Source organism: Podarcis raffonei, chromosome 17, assembly GCF_027172205.1.
Source record: "Podarcis raffonei isolate rPodRaf1 chromosome 17, rPodRaf1.pri, whole genome shotgun sequence".
In the NCBI taxonomy this organism is placed as follows: Eukaryota; Metazoa; Chordata; class Lepidosauria; order Squamata; family Lacertidae; genus Podarcis; species Podarcis raffonei.
Genome location: NC_070618.1, coordinates 23,128,270 through 23,141,983, shown reverse-complemented (window position 1 = coordinate 23,141,983; position 13,714 = coordinate 23,128,270). Strand labels below are relative to the sequence as shown.

Below are 13,714 nucleotides of genomic sequence, written 5' to 3'. Positions count from 1 at the left end.
CAGAGAGGTCCCCGGGTGCCCTATTTGTTTCGCTCTCGCTGGAAAAAACAAGGATGTGGCCTGCCCCACGACCTGCCCAGCGAGAACAACAACAAGGCAACTCACCTTCCACATTTGCCAGGCTTTAGTTGGAAACCCGTCGAGCTGAACCGGCCTCCTGGACTGCTTTTCTGACATGCAAACGGGCGCCTGGGATCGACTCAGCCGTGGCGCTTGCAGCCTCCAGTTTACATAATAACCGTGTGTCACTTCCATTTGTAATGAGCTTTGCCCGAGAGGTGACAAACAGGTCACCAATCCTTGGGCTTCGGGCTCTGGGCCTTCCCCCCCCCCGCACCCGGAAACGAAGGGAGGGGGCTTCCATTTTGAGATTCCCGCCTTGTGGCTGCACAGAGGTGATGGGCGAAGAGCTGTTGCGAAAAGGCCTTCTTCCCCGGCCCTTTTGTCAGAAAACAGAGACACCCTTGCGGACACTCACGTTTCCGGCTTTCCCCTCCCTCCATAAATACAAGTACAACCTACTTTGAAGCGGCAAACCCGGAATAACCAGTCCCCCTCGAGGCAGCAAAATCAGAGCTCCCTTAAAAGCACCAGGCAAATCCCTTAAGCAGGGAATAAACAGACAGCACACTTGGCCACTTGGGATTTTGGCTCCGCACAAATCCATATGTTTACTTTCTTCCCCTTCCTTACCGAATGTGGTTCAATGCACACTTCAGCTTTTCAGAACTAACCATCCTCAGGGTTTCTTTTTTTTAAAAACGGTTGCTTCCAAAAAGGGTCCTCCTTTCTGTTCTCTTCATCTCCAGATATCTGACTTTTAAACAATAGGATAAAGAAAAGCCCTTTGTTTCTGTGGGTGACTGGTGTGTGTGTGTGTGTGTGTGTGTTTTAAGAGAATGCTAGGAATCTTTGAATGGGGTGCAGGAAGAAAGTAAAAAAGGGGGGTGTTGCATCCTCTGTGTGCCTACTGTTTAAAATGTTAAAAAAAAGAAAAACCAGAGAAGGAAGAGTGAGGGAAACTTCCCCCCCCCATGCAATAAAGGGAGAGGCTGAAAATCCAGATGTTTGACAGAAGACCCAGAACAGCTCCCTGACAACAAATCTCCAGCTTCCCCAGCGGAAGAGAAAGGAATCTTAACTGCAACTCATGGAATGTGGTTGTGTCACTAAATTGCATGTGGGTTGTGTTTCTCTCCCCCCCCCCCCCGCAAAAAAGAGTAAAGTAAAAAGTCCAAGCAACAACCAGTTGAATGGGATTGCACAACAAAAGCCACAACAGGCGTTGCTATTTCCCCTTTTCCCCAAATATCACCAAGAGCTGGATTCCCCCCCCCCTTTAACACACACATATATCGATCTGCTTCAAGTCGCAATTTTTCCTTCCACGCGCACTTATTTTCTCGAACCTCCTTCCAGCCCAAGGCAGCGGAGCCAAAAGGGCAAGAGGCGAGCGCATGACTGCAACGAGGCAAGAAAGAACTTCATTTTTTGTGCTCGCTGTTGCTACAGGGTCTTAATTCAAACCACCGTGCAATCGCTCCGAGAAGGGGGGGGAGGGAACAGAAGGCACGAGCTCTTTGGGGGGGGGGAGAAGAGTCGGGGATGCCCAGCCCTTGGATCATTGAAATTGCACCACTGGAGGGGCGCATTGCTGCACGCTCTCCTCGCGAGTAAAGTTCCAAAGTCACCTCCGAGTGAAAAACATGCAGAGAGAGGGGGGGGCACACCGGCCGCTCCTGCCCCACGACCCACCTACCCCTTCATCCAACGCTTACTCGGGAGTAAATAAACACACACACACACACAGCACCGAGCAGCCGTGGGACTTGCTTCCCGGGGAGAACGAGTTGGGATCTGGCTTGCATTTTGGCTGCAAACGGAGGAACGGGGGACGGCGCGCCAAGTTTGCGCGCACGCACACATTGTTGCACAATTCAAGATGCGCAGCTTTCTCCTCCACGCACGTCCACCCCCACCCCCATCTCTCTCCTTCCATTCCGGTGCAAGGATCTTAAGCGATCCCAAGTGGAAAGTGGAGGAGGAAGGGTTGGGTTGGGCAGCCCCCCCCCGCAAAAATAAAGCGATCCACGTCTCCCCGGGGGTTTACCTTGTAAGCCCGCTGGCGGCTGCCTGCGATGGTTTCTCCTGGCGCTCCCTTCTTTCTTTGCGCACCCGCAAATCCAAGGCTTTGCGGACGGGTGGAAACACAAAAAAGAAAAAAGCGCACGCCGAGTCGGTTCCAAAAGAGGGGGATCTGGCCCTGGGAAGGCGGGAGGAGGGGAGGGATCTATTGCACGGGGCCAGGGGGCATGGCGCTCTCCGATCGCCGTGCCTCGGGCGGAGGAGCCGGAGAAGAGCCGCTTGCTGCCGCGCCGACGTCCACCCTCGCCCGGGACTCGGGCAGCCCTGGCGGCTGAGCAGGGAAAGGGCTGAGGCGCAACCCCTGGCGGACGCGGCCGGGTGCTGCAGCGCGAGCCTTGCAAGCGCCGGGGGCGGCCCGGGGAGCGTGGCTAAAGTCCCGTCCCTAAACGGAAAGCCTGGGGTGCCTTAGAGCTCTCTAGAAGTATGGGATTGGAAAGCGGGGGGGTGGCGGCATGATGGGCGTAGCAGCTGCGCACCCCCTCCCTAAATCAGGTGAATAAATAAAAATACAGTATTCAAAAGCAGTGCTCCCCCCCCAAAAATTTTTTAAAGGTACTCTCATTATCCTACTCATATTGAAATATTGCCTCGCAGTGCCGGATTTACGCATAAGCTAAAGAAGCTATAGCTCAGGGCCCCACTCTCTTGGGGGGGCCCCCAAAAAAAATAAAGGAAAAAACAACGGGATGTACATTTCCAAAATATAAGATAAATAATAAAATAAAATAAAACCTACATACAGCAACAATTGGGGCGCGGGTGGCGCTGTGGGTAAAACCTCAGTGCCTAGGACTTGCTGATCGTATGGTCGGCGGTTCGAATCCCTGCGGCGGGGTGAGCTCCCATCGTTCGGTCCCAGCTCCTGCCCACCTAGCAGTTCGAAAGCACATCAAAGTGCAAGTAGATTAATAGGTACCGCTTTATAGCGGAAGGTAAACGGCGTTTCCGTGTGCGGCACTGGTGCAGGCTCGCCAGTTGCAGCTTTGTCACGCTGGCCATGTGACCCGGAAGTGTCTTCGGACGGTGCCGGCTCCCGGCCTCTTGAGCGAGATGAGCGCGCAACCCTAGAGTCGGTCACGACTAGCCCGTACGGGCAGGGGTACCTTTACCTTTACCTTACAACAACAATATGATGTAAGTCAGGCACAGGCAAACTCCGGTCCTCCAGATGTTCGGGACTACAATTCCCATCAACTCTGACCACTGGCCCTGTTAGCTGGGGATGATAGGAATGGTAGCCCCAAACATCTGGAGGGCCAGAGTTTGCCTATGCCTGATGTAAGTAGCAGGCCCTGCCTGCTCTCTAAAATATCACTTCTTAATTGTATTTCAGTTCAACTTTGATAAAATACATATTTTGTTATGTGCAAATGGCTTTAGATACCTATTAGGTCCATAAATTACCATATAGCATATATTCAACACAAAAAAACAGCGACAATTTGTTGTTGACAAAGCACAGCTGGACATATAAAGGGCCGCATTACCTTCAGTAGCTGAGGGCTTCATCAAACCTCAATCCGGCCCTGACAATGAGGCCAAACTTAGATTTGCAAAATGTTTAGGGGTATGCGTACCCCCAGGAAGAAAGCACTGCTCAAAAATATAAATGGACACAGGAAAACTACACTGGAGGGGGAAAAAAGAGAGGAGGAAGCCCTGGTAAGGTTTTCAACAAATGCAAGGAAACTTGTTTTAGTTTAACTTTACAAAATAATAATAATTTGAGATGAAAAAATGCCTAGGTTCCAGCTCCCTGGGTTTCCAAGCACCCACAAAATTCCCCATGAAGGGCCACCCACAGCTTTCGGCGCCAGGGCCATGCACGCTGCAGGTCCCCGGGCCCCCATGGTTGTGGGGGCCAGGCTGGCACTCCTGAAAGAAGGCGTATAATTTTGAAGAGGAAAAAAAAACACTGCAGGAAATGCTAATTTTTTAATTATTTTTCAAAGGACTGAAAGTTTTGACAGATTTTTTCTGAGCGCTGGGGAGTCCAAATAAAGTAATTTAGCACAACTGTTGCTGAGACCTTTCATTCTGAATCTGCTGGACAGAGCCAGACAGAGAGTGGTGACAGGTTGGCAGATGGGCACCCTCCCCCCCCCCCCAACATAAATCCTGGCTACTCCAATCTGTGGGGTCATCTAGTCCAAGCCTCTCCAATGTAGGAAATTCTTTTGCCCAGTGTGGAGCTCTCAAACCCATGACCCTGAGATTTGGACACCCTGGTCCAAAAGTCAGTGATGGGAGCACATGGGAGCTGGAGAAATTGGCAATGCTTACGCAGCCTTGCTCTGTAGAGGGAAGAATTTCTATGCAATAATCTCCATTTCTCTAAGGAACTCTTCTTTGGGAGTAAAGCAGGACAGAATTTTAAAATAAATTTTTTTTTTATTCGTAGACTAGGCTGGAACTCAGTTCTGGCACCTCTCTGATGGGTGCCATTGCCATTATAAGAGAATAAGGGAGGTGTTCATGGTGAGTTCTGGAACCTCTTTTTCTATAAAAATAGCACTGGCTAAGACATAAGAGTCACACCCAATCCAATTCTCCTCCTTTCAGGCAAGGATTTCCTCCTTGCATGTTTAGACCTTTAAACCTCCCCCTTAAATAAATTCAGACAGGACTCAAATTTTTGTTTGGTTTTTGGCAGAATGTAGGCCACAACTTTATTGATTACAGAAAGTGACCGGTTGCACTTTCACATAGGCTCTGGTTCAACTAGCTCCCTGCCATGCAGGTAGCGCTGACCCAGGGCACCAGCATAGGTCAGCCAAGGGTGAACACCTGGATAAGCGGAAAGTTGGGAATGGGCTAACTCTGCCACCAAAATGCCCCCCTGGACTCAGGCACAGGCAGAACCCCCTCACAGGGGTTGACCAAACCAGTTGAGTCCCTGGATTCCTTTAATGAAATATCCTTCACATAGGGATGGCGAGAGCGTTCTTCCATCCCTATCACCTGAACCAGAGCCTATCTGCAACCTTACAAGTTGTGATGATTTGCTACACGGCAGGCGAAACCCAAATGGCAACAGCCAGTCAGCCAAGTGGGGAAAATTCCTGCCGTGCCCCTGTCCCAATGACAGATGATGGCATAGCAAGGTCAAGCGCAAAGCCCTAAAAGTAGGGAGAGGTGGGCGGGTGTTCCGATGCACGCACTGAAAGAGAAAGCTCTGGGTCACATGCATAGGTATATATAGGTCCCTTGATCTGTTTAGCCTGCGTCCCATTGGCCTGATTGAACCCTGCATCAAGAGACCTACCAATTGGGTGTTGTGGCTATCCAAACATACCCACCCACAACACAGGGTTAGGTTGCCAGGTCTCACCGCAACACGTGCCCTCTTGAAGGGAGGACCCGATTTGTGCAACAGAACTTCCCCTCCCAACCCTCCAGAGCGGGGTGAAATGGGGGAATAACACTCCTGTAAATGGCATCATTGCTTCTGTGGCGGAAATAAACAAGTCCCAAGGCTGCCCTTGCCTCCATTCCTGCTCCTCTGCACCGCTGTTTATTGTCACAAGGGTTGTTAAGTGATAGCAAGTGGTCCAAGGTGGGTGATCAACACCTCAGGTAATAATCCCTTGTCACTGCCATTCTATGGGCTTGCGTCATCAAATAATTATGGGTGGCTTACAGATAATCTGTTTACTGAACATTCTTCCTGATTTGCTCAGAGGGAAATAGCTGTGAGAAGGGGTTATAATGCAGAACCAGAACTAAAATAACGGGGGCAGAGAGCCAGTTCTGGATGCTTCCAGGAGGGACAATTCACTACACAAGGGGCAGCCTAGCATGGTGTCCTCCATATTGTGTTGGATTACACCTCACATCTTCCATCACCATTGGCATTGCTATCTGGAGCTGATAGGATTTTGAGTCAAATACTGTATCATCTGGAGCAGTGGTCAGCAAACTTTTTCAGCAGGGGGCTGAAAAACTGTCCCTCAGACCTTGAGGGGGGCTGGACTATATTTTGGGGAGGAAAATGAACACATTCCTATGCCCCACAAATAACCCAGAGATGCATTTTAAATAAAAGGGCACATTCTACTCATGTAAAAATATGCTGATTCGTGGACCATCTGTGGGCCAGACTGAGAAGGCGATTGGGCCAGATCCGGCCCCCGGGCCTTAGTTTGCCTACTGGAGGGTACCGCATTTGCTTATCCCTGCATTGTGCATACCCTCCAACATTGTCATCCCCAAAACAGGGACATGCTTGGATGCAAACAGAATCCAGGATGGGCTTCTGCAATTCCAGGATGTGCCACTTAAAATGGAACAGTTGCGGGGAGTATGCATTATTTTGACATGAAGTCTCGTATGGGTTGCAAGCCTAGTAAATGTTATTCTGAGTAAGGTTGGGTCAACTCAGGCCTGTAAAAATGAGCAAGTCACTAAGGTCCCCATAGCTTTCCAGGATGTCAAGGCATAGAACAGACCCACAACACTTCTCCCATGAAAATAGAGAAGTCCTGGTCAATAATAAATTATTGTCATTATTATTTATTTTATTTATACCTCACCCATTTGACTGGGTTGCCCCAGCTTCCCACGTATATAAACACATACCAAAACATTAAACATTTTAAAAACTTCCGTATACAGGGGTGCCTTCAGATGTTTTCTAAAGGCTGTATAGTTACTTATTTCTTTGGCTCAGGGGTCGCATAGCCCCATACCCTCCAACATTTCTCTGATGAAAAGAGGCATGTCCTAAGGAAAAGCGGGACATTCCAGGATCAAATCAGAAACCGGGACGACTTCTCTGTAAATCCAGGACTATCCCTAGAAAATAGGGAAACTTTGGAGGGTGTGATAGAATCTGGTTCTGGAAATGGTAGCAAGCAAGACGTGGTCTTAAACAGAAGCCTGGGATGTAGAAATTAAGTCAGTGAAGTTTTCCCCACTACCTGCCTGCAGGCTTGGAAAACCTTCATTTGCTAAGTTTCTGGATGACAGGCTGCCATTAAAGGGACAGGAACAGAGCCAGTAAAACAAACAAAAGCTAAAGGAGTTAGCTCTTGCTGACTCAGAATTTAAGCAATATTATAATGTTTGGTACAGAACAGGATTATGCTACTATTTGTTTATGAGGGATGCAAGCTATCGTGCTTATTTTTCACTGTTTCACTATCAAAGAAGTGAACCCAGCACTCCTACACTTCCAACAGCTGGGGCTGATGTTTGTGGTCAAAGATGTGTTGAAGCAAACATCAAAGCAGTTTCTTGGAATTAATGGAGCTACTCCATCTCAATTCAAAGCCAAAATGGGAGTGTGGATCAAAAGAGCTTTTCAACCAGTGTTTTAATTATGAGGAGTTATCAGTGCTATGTACCCAAAATGCCAAGATAAAGAAACATCACCAAGAAGTGAATTAAAAAATCAGTTCATGTCTTATTCGTGGACTCCAAAAGACAACAGGCTATTGTTTTACCTTTAAAAAAAAAAACCACTTTGAGGGTTTGTTTGTTCCTTTACCATTAAGTTGTGTACAAATTTTATGAATCAAATAAGCAAATAAATGTTTAATTTTGGTGTTCCTCAGTTCATATTCTTCAATGCAAAACAAAGACTGATTTGCTGTCTTTACTACCATGTCGGATTCATGATTATGTATCCTTAACACGCTTGATCAGCTTTTGGATCAAGATTTCCAGCACTTGTCCTGCAGACGTCCTCCAGGATGCTTCATCAACCACAGCTCCTCAGAATACCAGAGAACAAGGCCATCCTCACAGAACCAGACAGGACCCTTGGGAGCAATCATTTTGATGGCCCTACACACCTCGCTGTTCCTCAGTAAAACAACATCTTTTGTTGTATCAACTAGGAAATTCCCAGGAGCCAACAGCAATCCATCAAGATCTATCACACTCAAAGTCCTTGTGCATATACGCTCCCACATTTCTCCCATGAAAATGATTGTTGTTGTTGTTTAGTAATTTAGTCGTGTCCAACTCTTTGTGATCCCATGGACCAGAGCACGCCAGGCACTCCTAGGGACGTCCTCTTCCATCATAACAGCAACACTAATGATTTTATTATTTATACCCCGCCCATCTGACTGGGTTGCCCCAGTCATTCTTGGCGGCTTCCAACCAATAATAATAATAATAATAATAATAATAATAATAATAATAATAAATCAAACATTAAATAACTTCCCTATACAGGACTGCCTTCAAATGTCTTCTAAAGACTGTACAGTTCCTTATCTCCTTGGCTTGGGGGTCGCATAACTCCGTACCTTCCCACATTTCTCTGATGAAAATAGGGACGTCCTAAGGAAAAGCGGGGCATTCCGGGATCAAATCAGAAATTGGGACGGCTTCTGTAAATCCAGGGCTGTCCCTGGAAAATAGGGAGACTTGGAGGGTCTGCTTGTGTTGATATACAAAGACCCAAACAACTTGGGTCCAGGATAACCTAAGGATCACTGAGCCCTTATATCCCAACCTGATCACTGAGATTCTCCAGAAGCTGTTCCCTGTTACTGAGGCCTGACTGATCTCAGCCAGAAATATCAGGCATAGCCTATAGTGCTGTCAGTCCTATGCCGTGGAACCCTCTTTCAGCAGAAATCTAACCATCATCTTCACCTTTGACTTCCCTGCATATCTCGAAGACCTTTTCATGCTTATGTTTGCAGTTGTTTGAAATTTTATTCCGTAGCCAATAATTTTAAAATTTCTTCTGTGTTGCTTTCATGTTCTTTTTAACACTGTACGCTGCCCTGACATTTTGCAAGAAAGCGATATATAATTATAATTAAACGAAGTCAATAAAACAAGCGAGAAAGCAAAATCTCAGCATCATACATTGACCTGTGGTTCCTTTGGCCACTGACTCCAGCCACACTTCTGAAGACCAAATATTCATACGGTTAGTGGGGGTTTTTCCTAGGGGTGGCTCCAATCTGGTGGAACGCTCTGTCACAAGAGACTAGGGCCCTGCGGGACTTGACATCTTTCCGCAGGGCCTGCAAGACGGAGCTGTTCTGCCAGGCCTTTGGTCGGGGTTCAGTCTGACTCCCTCTCCCCCTTCATAAGAACTTGCATGAAAGTGGCCTCCCAATTTTTCTCACAGGCCCATATAAGTTCAGCACAAACAGTTGGGCCTGGTGAGCATTTAAGGTCCCCAACCCTAATCTGCAGGTTGCCATCTGATTGGATTTTATTCTGATCCTGATCTGATTTGAGGATGTATTTTAATTGATTGTCTATTTTTATGTTAATGTGTTATACATTTGATGTTAGCCGCTCTGAGCCCGGCTTCGGCTGGGGAGGGCGGGATATAAATAAAATGTATTATTATTATTATTATTATTATTATTATTATTATTATTATTATTATTACATACAGTGTCCTTTGGGGTATATGCCTGTGTTACCAGTCTAAGCCATGCACTACTCTGTAGAGTCTGGCTAGCTCTCTGTCCCCCAGAACATCAATGCCTTTCCTCCAAGATTTGGAGAGAGGAACATCTAAACCTCAAATCGCTGTGGGAAACTTAGAAAACTGGCAAACATACTGACTCAACACCACACAGACTTCCCTTCTGCCTCATACAAACCCAGTTGGAGGGGGAAGTGTCCAAACTATTTTTTAAAACATACACACACCCCTGGTGTTTTTAATAATGGTTTCATTTTTCTCTATGTGGGAGCTTTAAAAATTCAAAGCACTCAGTAATCCATAGTCCCCGCTCATAAATTTATGAGATGGTCACAACCTCCTCAGCTTGTTTGCATTACAATATATTTTCTAATGAAAACCAACTTCCCATAAGAAGGGAAAACACAACCATATATATGATTCCAGTGGGAAAATCCTTTAAACCTGAACAGGAAGGAAACTGCCTGGGCTCCAAAGGCATTTCATACCATTCTAAGACAATTGCCTCTAAAGCCAATAAGCTTTCATAGGGGTAATAAGCCAAAGAAGGGTTATTTAAGGCATCCTGTAGATTTAGAAAGCAGGGATATTTACCTTTTGTATACTGCAAAGGAAATCTTAAAAACATTGTGGAAGAATTAACGAGTGAAGCAAGCTCTGCACTCGAACAGCGGGTTGGCTGCTTTCAGTCACTTTTTAAAGGCATGCATGGGTCAAGATCTCTTAGGTATAATTCATCTTTGTTAAGCACTATGGAGTATGGCTGCTTGCCCAAGAACATAAGGCCCTTGCTGGATCAGAGGAAGGTCTGAGTGGTCTAGCATTCTTTGCAAGATTCCTTCTTCTTCGGCAATCACTCATAACCGAGTAAGATTGTCTTGCATGAACACAGTTTTAACAGTGAGTCCGTAAGTGACTGTGGAGGCCAATTCTGGAGCCACATGTCCTTCCACAGTGGGGACACAGGTTTCCGGGTGGGAGTTGATCACGGTGTGGGTTTGCCAAGCATGACTTCCTCTTAGCTCGTTTCTCCCTTTTTGTCCTGAGTTTGATCGTCTTCAAAGCCCATTGACACCTTCGGTAAAGGCTGTTCTCCAACTGGAGCGTTCGCAGGCCAGTGTTTCCCAGTTGTCAGTGTTTATACTACATTTTTAAAGATTTGCCTTGAGAGACTTTAAACCTCTTTTGTTGACCACCAGCATTATGCTTTCCATTTTAAGTTCGGAATGGAGTACAGTGGTACCTCGGGTTACAGATGCTTCAGGTTACAGACGCTTCAGGTTACAGATTCCGATAACCCAGAAATAGTACCTTGGGTTAAGAACTTTGCTTCAGGATGAGAACATAAATTGTGCGGGGGCAGCGGGAGGCCCCATTAGCTAAAGTGGTACCTCAGGTTAAGAACAGTTTCAGGTTAAGAACGGACCTCCAGAACGAATTAAGTTCTTAACCGGGGGTACCACGGTAATTGCTTTGGAAGACGATAATCAGGCATCTGAGCAAGATTCCAGGGAGTTACTAGCTGTTTGAAAATGGTAATTGATCTATTGCTCACTCACAATATACCTTCTGCCTGCCCTTTATTCTTCATTCCAAATCAGAAACATTAAATAATCTCAAGACTTCTTCACCCTAAGATCTAGCAGTCTAAGCCGTCCTCTTCAAATGTACTAAGCAACAAGTGCCAGCCATGAAACACATACACAAAAGATTAAAAAAGGCTGCCTCTGTGCTAAATACGGAAGCTCAAATATTTGTTTCTGAGGAAAAAATTGAAGCTTGACTACAACATCTCACGCCTACTGTTGAGGTTTTCAGAAACAGGCTTTGACACAAGATCCAAATCCCCTTTCCCAACTTCCCCCCTAATGTAGAGTTGCCATATTTCAAAAAGTGAAAATCTGGACACACAAGTTCTGGAGGTGTTTTTTTTGGGGGGGGTTTTCAGAAATTCCCTCATATAACAGGGCTTTCTTTTATTACTGTGAGCAAATAAAGAGATTCTCCTGGAAAACACCCTTTGCTTTATTATGTCATTGTGAGTTTTGTTTTGGTGGTGGTTGTTTTCTCAGCTGACTGTTTCACAAAACGTCACGAGAATAATGTGGTTCAACTCCATTAGTCATTTCATAGTTATTACAGTAACACACAGCCACACTAACTTGAAGTGCAGAAAAACATTATTTCCATTTGCCCCATCCATATGAGCATACCAGAAGAGAACTGGCATTGGATAACACAGACGGGTATTCAAAGCTCGGCTGAGAGAAATTCCAGTACCCACTCTTCTGCAGAGGCAAAAAAAATTATTTTTCACTCAATGACAGAATGGTCACTTTTGTTCTGCATTCTGAATCAGGGCCCTGCCCCTCCACCACCACTGTTTCAAAACAATTAGGGCACCCATGGTTTGCTTTACAGAGAGCAGCACAAGATGGCGACAGCCGCAGTTCCCTGGACTGTGGACCTGCTTTGTGTCAAATACCTAAAACAGCATATAAAGAATTTCCAGAAAGCTGGAACCTTAACTGAGGGACGCAGGTGGCGCTGTGGGTTAAACCACTGAGCCTCTTGGGCTTGCTGATCAGAAGGTTGCCGGTTCGAATCCCCGCGACGGGGTGAGCTCCTGTTGCTCGGGCCCAGCTCCTGCCAACTTAGCAGTTTGAAAGCACGAAGTGCAAGTAGATAAATAGGTACCGCTCCGGCGGGAAGGTAAACGGCATTTCTGTGCGCTGCTCTGGTTCGCCAGAAGCGGCTTAGTCATGCTGGCCACATGACCCGGAAGCTGTACGCCGGCTCCCTTGGACAATAAAGTGAGATGAGTGCTGCAACCCGAGTCGTCCGCGACTGGACCTAATGGTCAGGGGTCCCTTTACCTAGAACCTTAACTAACCCTTGCCTTGTAATTCCTGTGAGTACAAAGAAAGGCAGTAGGTCCACTGATTCCTAAATGTAGGAGCATGCAGATGCAGCTGCCAAAATACCACCCTTCCCTTCCTCTTAAAGGATAACACTTGCACATTCATAGATCAGCTGTCTCCAATGCCTACTCTATTCTTTTAAAACTATGTTTGTATTGTGCTTCTGCACTCTGGTGCGGAGTGGCTAGGAGGGGAAGCAGCAAGCAGAGGGAAGGAGGAAAGCCGATGGATGGACCAAGAGAGGAGGAGGGGAGGCAGGGCAGAGCCAACCCCAATGGCAGAGGAAGTCACTGGCAGAGCGCTAAAGGCAACAAAAAGCAAACTTTTCGAGTTTCTGGTCCATGGTGTCTTGCTGCTTCAGGGCTGACAATGCACCTCCTTGCCAAAGACTGGGTTCACCTCTGAAAATAAGAATCGGCCTTATACTGAGTGAAAACCATTGGTCCACCAAGGACCAGTATTGTCTCTGTACTGGCTGGCACTGCTCTTTGGAGCTTGAAGCCGGAGTCTTTTCTCAGTCCTAGCTGGAGACAGCAGGGGCTGGAGCTGGAACCATGTGCATGGAAGCCTTTGTTTCTCTCTGAACAGCCTGCGAGAGGAAGCCAATGGGAGGATTTGAGCAAGCACGCTGCCATCTCAATCATTTCTACTCCAGAGTATGACCTACTGAGTTGAATAGCGCTTACTCCCAGCAGGATTGCAGCCTTTGGAAAATTGGGTTCAGAGGGTGTGTATGTTGCTTTTAAACTAACACCCGTCACAAAACATACATCAGAAAAGTACACAATTGTTCCCGAAATCTGGCAGCACCTCCTGCTATTTGTCAAAAATGCAAGTCTTTCTACAGCCTGTAGCGCATGGGTAGGGAACCTCAGGCTCAGGGACTGTGTGTGGCCCTCTAGGTCTCTCTAACCGGCCCTCAGCACTCTCCCCAGGCCAGGCCCTTCACTGGTCATGATTTCCACCAAAAATGTTTCCACCTGGCTGAGATGCAACCTTGAACTTTGATAGTGCCTTTTGAACAATGGCAACTCGTGCATTCATTGCCGTCCCCTTTTGCCTCTAGCTTTGCCCCCCCCCGAAATGTGGCCCCCTGTTCCTGCTGCAGCATAACCCCATGGTGTGGTTGCATTTTGATGCATTGGAAAGCAGCACAATGCCTGTGAAGATGCACATTATATTCCCCTTTACTGGTATATTTAAAAAGCACCGTGAAGCTGTACCAACCCACATTTTTAAGACG

At 46.8% G+C, this 13,714-nt stretch overlaps 1 protein-coding gene across 3 annotated transcripts in view; it reads right to left on the bottom strand.

The window, feature by feature from the left end:
* Positions 1-2,435, bottom strand: part of MOB3B (MOB kinase activator 3B) — a 92,321-nt gene extending 89,886 nt beyond the window's left edge. Inside the window, exon 1 of one of the 3 annotated variants that reach the window (XM_053372171.1) lies at positions 2,111-2,435. The gene's annotated coding sequence lies outside the window, so the exon portion shown is untranslated. Of the gene's footprint in view, positions 1-105; positions 414-2,110 lie in introns of those variants that run through there. The other 2 variants (XM_053372169.1, XM_053372170.1) reach the window with 2 other exon arrangements.
* Between the last annotated feature and the right edge of the window lie 11,279 nt (positions 2,436-13,714).